This window comes from Suncus etruscus, chromosome 11 (genome assembly GCF_024139225.1).
Source record: "Suncus etruscus isolate mSunEtr1 chromosome 11, mSunEtr1.pri.cur, whole genome shotgun sequence".
Taxonomy (NCBI): domain Eukaryota; kingdom Metazoa; phylum Chordata; class Mammalia; order Eulipotyphla; family Soricidae; genus Suncus; species Suncus etruscus.
This window is the reverse complement of record NC_064858.1, coordinates 6,499,894-6,507,579: the sequence shown is the minus strand read 5'-3', so window position 1 is coordinate 6,507,579 and position 7,686 is coordinate 6,499,894. Positions and strand designations below refer to the sequence as shown.

The following is a 7,686-nucleotide window of genomic DNA, read 5'->3' as shown; positions in this document are numbered from 1 at the left end:
ATAATCAAAATCCACTAGAAAATATTGAGGTGGGGGATTGGATACCTTTTTTTAATTCTGTATCTTGCAAAATATTCTCTTCTCTGAATACATCTCCAAATGGCTTTGTGCTCCTGTGTTGCAAGTCTGGAAGTCTTTGCCTCTCTGGAGCAGGTGAGATGTAGCCAAATTCTATTTGGAATCACAGAATCCATCTCTATGGGTTTTACTTGAATTTATTCAGGATTTCATCATAATGATGATAAGGGAAATGTGGCAGAAGCAACAGGTAACATGGTTCTATTCCTGGAGGAAGGATAACCACAAATCTGGGGCCAAGAAGAGTGTTCCGCATAAAGGCACTCATTTTGTGTGTGCAAGAAACCTGAGTATGATCCCTGACACCATGCAGCCCCCTTAGAGCACTGCCATAAATAGTTCTGTTAGCTTCAATACTACAAGACCTGAACCCCTCCTCATTCTTTGCCTTAGCACTGAGCATTCCTATCCAGCTGGCAGAGTACTCTGAGATATGTATGACCCCAGCCTCTCTGATCCCTACAGGGAGACACCTCTCAGCCTCTCTTCTCCCAAAAGTCACAAATCTTTTTGAACTTTAGAATGGTTACCAGAGAAAATCAATAACCATCTAGGTAATTGTGTGTTTGTGTTTTATAAACAAAAGGAGGTACATTGCTTTTCAACCATGGGAATCAGTTCAGAGATTTGAGAGTCCTGTGTTGCTTTTACAAATATCACAACCACTATCACAGCTATCCCAGAAGCAAGGCACTGTACAAAAACTAGGATCTGGGATTAGAGCAATAGAACAGTGAGCAATAATAACAATAATAATAATAATCTGGGATTAGAGCCAACTCGGGTTTGATACCCAGCTACCTAGCACCAAAAATAGTCGCCTGAGCCTTCTCCCGACTTGATCCTGGAATACAGAGTCAAAAGTTAGTCCTAAGCAACACTAGCCCCCAAACAGAAAATAAACTAAATAAAATAGGATGTTCACACAAGGAAAACCTCAGAAAGATGAAAGAAAATAATTAAAAGGATGTTTTCCTCATTTGGATTTAGATTGAGGTTCTGCACAAGAATCGAGTTCTCTTAACAGCTTATTTTATGTGTTCAGTTATTTTGGTCTTGGGGCCAGGTCTGTGCTTACTCCTGATGCTGTGCTCAAGGTTCGCTCTTGGCAGAGTTTGTGGGACTGTGTATGATTCTGGGGTTGAACAGTTCCATTTAGTGTTTGAGAGACCATCTGTTGTGCCAGGGATGGAACTTGGGCCAGCCGCATGCAAGGCAAGTGACCTTCCTACTGTATTATTTTGTTGGCTGTTCTTTGACATTTTGACTAAAACTGGAATGAGTCATAGGGAGCCTCTGTCTTCTTGTGGGAGACTCAGGTTTGAAACAGACTCAATAGCACAGCGGTAGGGTGTTTGCCTCACACACGGCTGATTCAAGAAGAAAGGTGGTTTGAATACCAACATCCCATGTGGTCCCCCTAGCCTTCCAGGAGGGATTTCTGAGCACAGAGCCAGGAGTAACCCCTGAGCGCTGCTGGGTGTGACCCCCACCCAAAAAAAAAACAAGCAAACACAAAAACCACAAAAAAACAGAACTTAATTGTCTTTGAATCACATACCTCATAGACGTTTTCTCTGTTTTCTAAATGGCATCTCCCATTGCCTTTGTTTAGATCCTCATGGGTCTGGGGGGTGCCTCACTGGCCGGAATCTATTCTCAGGCTGGTCTAGCATGGGTAAGGGAGAGCATCAAGCTCAACTCTATCCCCTTGACTTTAGTAGAGTCTGAAATAATCCACTTCTGCAGTAATACCTCCACTTGAAAACCCGACCTCAGCAGTTGCTTGACAGTGAAATCCAAACCACAACATAGGCTGTTTTCTCTTTTGAGCCCTATTTGTGTTCACATGAGGGGTGGAGAACTGCTCTTTCCCTTGCCACTGACTGTCCGATGTCTGGCCAACACACTGTCAGCCTGTCTGGCCAAATGCTGTCTGATGAGATGTGGCATTTCTCCATCATGCTCTTCTTTATTTCCCAGAGCCTGACCTTGCCCTCATGTTCACATCTCTGCTCTGTTCTTCTCCCCTAAGGCTAGCCCTGACGTGGACTTTTTATGTATGTATGTATGTATGTATGTATGTATGTATGTATGTATGTATGTATGTATTGCTTTTTGGGCCACACCCAGTGATGCTCAGGGGTTACTCCTGGCTCTACCTATGCCCAGATATCACTCCTGGCTGGGGAAACGAACCACGGTCCATCTTAGGTTAGCGTGTACAAAGCAAATGCCCTACCACTTATGCCACTGCTCTGGCCCCAGGGTGGTTTTTTTTTTCCCAGTTCTCAGGCTCAGCTCAGAGCAATGTCTATTTTTCAGTTCTGGCGTCTGGAGTGGCATATCAGGCAGGACAGTAGCCCTAGTGACAAGGCATGGAAGTCCAGCTCTGCACAGCAAGGAATCTTGGTGGAATGTGAGTCCTGGATGAGGCAAAGGACAAAGATCTCCCTTCAGTGGCATCAAACTTGGTTTTTGGGTTTTGTGTGTGTGTTTTGTGTGTATGTGTGTGTGTTGTACATTTTCCACCAACAAATTGTGATTTGACTCAGATGACTGCAAAAGACAAAGAAATGAGAGTGAGAGAGGGAGGAAAGAAAATATAAGAGAGAAAGAGAAAACAGGAAAGAGAGGGAGACAGAAGAAAGAAGGGCATGAGAGAGTATACATCTCTATTTGATACCATTTAGCTCCGAGAAGGAAATGCAGCGACTACCTCTCAAGTCCGGGGAACACTCCAGCCAGCCAGGGTGTTATAAATTAGAACCTGTCAGTATTACAATGTATATTAATAGTCACACCTCTTTTTAATGAGTTTAGCATTGGCAGCTGAGAGGAAATACAAGTCATCATGGCGCTGCTCATGCAAACCCCGACAAAGGAATCCGTAATAAATCTTCGGGAACAGCACTCACCATAAATATGTATCACATAAGGCATCTGTTTTACATTCTGCATATAAATCAGCATCGCGCTGAATAGCAATGAATCAGCTTCTCAATGCCTGATTTGATAACAAATCGACTTGGATCTGAGGAGAGAGAATTTACAGCCCTCACCCTCAAGACAGATAGTCAATACGGAAGACGAGAGCCAAGTCAACTTTCCTTCAGCGAGCAAGTTTCCAGAAGGTGTTCTCGTGATCGGGGTGGTGGAATAGGGCCAGGTAGTTTCAGGGGCAGGTTGGGGGGGGGACTTCTCCCAGCTCTGGGTTTGAAGGACACCCTGTGGTGTCCTTCTCTAGAGGAGGTCCTGTTTATCTCTGTTCTTGCTGTTGTTGGGTGGTCTGCAGTGCTCTCATTTCTGTAAGACTGGCCAGGACAAAAACAAATTGGTGATGCATTGAGGCCACAAATTTAGCCCCCAGGCCAAGCTAGATAGAACTGTTCTTTTTTCCATAGCCCTTAGCCCCCGGCCCAGGACTGATTGGAGTGTCTTCTATGGAAATATAAAGGGAGAAAGTCAAGCTCTGACCTCTTGTTGTTGTTGTTGTTGTTGTTGTTGTTGTTTTGGGCCACACTCAACAGTATTCAGGGACTTCTCCTGGTCTGGTTCTGTGCTCAAGGATCATTCCTTGAGTTTATTGTATCAAGAGTTGAACGCTGGCCAACCGCTTTTAAGGCCAGCACCTTACTTACTGTCCTATGTCTCCTACCCTCACTGACTTCTTTATTTATAAACCATTGATATTAACCTCATGCTTAGCACTTTTCCTCCATACTGCAAAGTGAGTGAGGGGTCTTTAGGGCATTTTTCTAATCTCAGTGGGAAACTTCAATAGTTGTTGATGATGGTCCAGGCCAGAACTATGCAGAAATGGTGAAGAACATTGCCAGAATCCATAGGAAGAAGAAAGGTCAAGGTTCAGATCCAGGCAAGTGTGTTGGCCAATTCAGGTTTCAGGTAAGGGAAGAAAGGACAAGCTAGATATTGGGGTATTCCTGGAGATGGACAGTTGGACTTTTGCTCTACTTTAAAACTTTGTTTCATTTGCTGTTATTTTCTTTATATTCAGATCCTGGGTCATTCTTGCCTTTTCTAGAACCTTCTATCTCATCGGTAGTAAGGAGCTCCTACTTACCCTAGTGGGACCCATGTATTATTTCACAGTTCTCGCCTAGTCCTTCATGGAGCCAGGACATTGCCTGGATGGTAACTCAGCTGCTCAGCCCCTCTTGTGCCTCTAGTACCACAAAGCTTGCAGATCACCTGGAAATCATGCCTAAGGCCAGAACTTCCTGTGGAAACTTCCTCCTTTGGTCTAAAAAGAATTGAAAAGTGGTGCTCTCTTCAGCAGCACATATACTAGAATTGGAATGATACTGAGAAGATTAGCATGGCCCCCGTGCATGGATGACACGCAAATTCGTGGTGTTCCATATTTAAAAAAAAAAGAATTGAAAAGTGAACTAGAGACTTCATTTCCATAAAAAATGGAGGAAGAGAACTAATTTCCCCACAGTCTCACCTGACCCAGCAGGTGCTTTCTCTCACCTGCTCTCCTTTCTCCTCAGAGAAGTGGAAGAAGTGTCCCAAGGAAAGGAATGTTGGTAGCTCTTCAGATATAATTTTCATTGTTTTGAATTCCTAAGAACCTCCAAGAACAAAATAACAGCAAAAATGAAAGTGGAATATGTTTCAAAGTCCAATCCATGCAACCTGATTTCTCCCCAGGGATCAAGTGAGACAGTAATATTAGAATATCCTCAAGGAGGGGTGACATTTTTCCTACCTAAAGACATTTGGAAATATGTGGAGCTATTATCGTCATTGTTGTTATTTGGTAAGAAGGCACTTGTAGCATCTGTGGATGGGGTAGAGACCAGGAAAGCAGTCAAAAAAACCCACATTTAACAGAACATAGAAACCCACTGCATCACAAAATAATAAGTTAATGTTTAAGATCACTGAGAGTCAGAAAGTTAGTCTAGGAGTTATGTTTGCCTTGCATGTGGCTGATCCAAGTTTAATCCCCAGCATCACATTTTGTCCCCTCAAGTACTGATCCCTGAGCACCGAGCCAGGAGTAAGGCCTGAGCATTGCCAGATGTGGCCCCCTAAATAAAAATAAAGCAACATACAATAATGACAAAAATTATTACTGAGGACCTCAATTGAAAAATGATAATAAAGAGAGAAAAGACCTGAAGTATATTTGACAGAAATTGGTTGGAATATGGTTGTTTCATGCCTTTTTGGCTTGACAGATATGTGCCCTGTGTGTTCCAAGTCCCTGAATAGGACACTGACTTTCTAGCTACAGAAGGGACCCTACAAATCAGACTTTGTCAACTATCTGGCCACAATCACTCTTATAATTACATTTTTTTCTTAATTTTTCCTAACAACCTCATGGCCCAAAGTGAGTTCTAGAAGGGAAAAACAAAACAAAGCAAAACCAGTCCTTGGCATCAATTGTACTTTCCACATGTGTCGAAACAACCTCAGGTTCTTGCTTTGTTTAGTTTTGGGGTCACACCCAGTGATGCTCAGGTGTTACTCCTGGCTATGCACTCAGAAATTGCTCCTAGCTTTGGGGACCATAGGGTACATCAGGATTCGAACCATCGTCCAACCTGGATTGGCTACATGCAAGGCAAATGTCCATCCACTGTGCTATCGCTCAGGTCACAAATTGTATTTTTTTTTTAAGTTTGGTTATTTAATTCTTTGAAGTCAGGGAGTGAAACCTCAGGTTTTGTGCTTTCTTTTTGAGTACTTAATGTCTTGAGTACTTGGTGTCAATAGTGGTCAGTGGGAGTAGCTGAATCCTGTGAAGTGTGATGACACAAAACAACTCTTGGTTTTCACAAGGCAGCTCAGATTCTGTACAATGGAAATGGGAAAGCACAGAGGCCTTGGATTTCAGTCCCGTGTGCCTGACATGTTGGGCATAAGATGCTATGTCCAAGCTTAGGCTGATATTTTTGCATTGGGCATCATGGTGGTTTTCCTCTTTCTGTATCCCTGCCTTCTGCATTTCTGTCCTTGTCACATGGACTTAGAGTGATTCTTCCTACTTTCATTCAAGGTTGGAAAGAAAACTCAGTGGGCTAGATAACTTGCTTTGCATATAGTAGCCTCAGGTTTGGTCCCCATCACTATCTGTTTCCCCAGTATCACTGCATGTGAGTCCCAAAATGGTGAGCCAGTAGCAGTCCATGAGCACTGCTTGGTGTGGCCTCAAAACCAAAAGATCAAAAAAGGAGAGAGAAATGAGAATTTGATCAAAGGAAAGTAGTTTCCTGTAGGAAAGACAGCCCCGAGATGGTCATCTCAGTAATATCTTATTTCAAAAATGGTCCCTACAATTTGAAATAAGACCTTTCAAATCCTGAGCTAGAAAATTCTACTAAATTTGTCTGTGCTTTTTTTGGTTGTTGTTGTTGTTGTTACAGAGAAAAAAAATGAGCAAGTTCCACCTATTACTAGAAATTTCTGTGGTAGACCGGATTTCCCGAAGATGGCTTCCCCCATTTCCTTTTACATATATCAGTGGAAAAACTTCCAATTTATTCAAGGTATTTGGTTTTAATTCATATTCAATGTGCAATAGGCTCATTTGTTTCCAGGAATATATGCGACACGTGCTCCTTACAGGAATTTTGAAACTAGCAACAAACAGCCTAAAAGGTAAGATTTAAAAAAAAAATATTCCAGTTAGCATTGTTGTCAAAATATTCTTGAGGACAAATTTGTGTTTTCAGATGCACTTAGCAACAATGTTCAGCTACAAAATTATAAGTGACCATAAGGCCCTCCCTGTGTCCTTTCATGCAAATCAAAGTGCAAATTAAGATAATTATTGCAAAACTTTAAGCCCAGAACCTGCTTACCTAGACAATTTGTGTAATTAAGGAAAGGTATTAGGAATAATTGCCTCAATTTACCACATCCATTTTTTGAGGGGATAAAGTATCAGAAATGGGCTGGCTTAGTTCTCTTTTCCTTTTACATAGAACGCTGAATCAGCCTGTTTATTCCAAGTGCTTATATGACCAATGATCTTTTATTTGCACATACTTTTCACTCCATTGTCAAAACTAGCTTCTTTGTGGAGCCAGAATGATAGTATGATACTATTAATGGGTAAGTACAATAGGTTTTTGCATGCAGTCTACCTGGGTTCTATCCTGGCACACTACATGACTCCCCAACCCGCATGAAGAGTGATTACCTGAGTACCACTGGATGACTTCTTCTTCTTCTTCTTCTTCTTCTTCTTCTTCTTCTTCTTCTTCTTCTTCTTCTTCTTCTTCTTCTTCTTCTTCTTCTTCTTCTTCTTCTTCTTCTTCTTCTTCAAAAAACAAGAATCTTACTCTTTTTAATGTTCTAATGAGTCAGTTCTATAACCTTCACTATTATGCTAAGTTCAGTTTCAATTTGACTCTTGCATTCATAGTAGGCCCATCTTGGGGACAGGCTATCCCCCAGAAGATTTGATCATAAAGACAGGGAGACAAAACAAGCAGGGCAAAGTCTCTGGTGAATTTAGACTTCATTTTCTTCCATCGATGAAAAATTTTTTTCTCTCTCTCTTATGTGTGTGTGCGTGTCTTAAAATAGTGGTGTCTTGAAGAAATACTATTGCTAAGATGTACCCGC

At 41.9% G+C, this 7,686-nt stretch overlaps 1 non-coding gene across 1 annotated transcript; it reads left to right on the top strand.

Annotated features, from left to right (window-relative positions):
* The first annotated feature begins 4,362 nt into the window (after positions 1-4,362).
* LOC126023672 (U6 spliceosomal RNA) lies at positions 4,363-4,467 on the top strand. Its single transcript, XR_007500772.1, has one exon. It is a non-coding gene; the product is annotated as a U6 spliceosomal RNA (small nuclear RNA).
* The last annotated feature ends 3,219 nt before the right edge of the window (positions 4,468-7,686 follow it).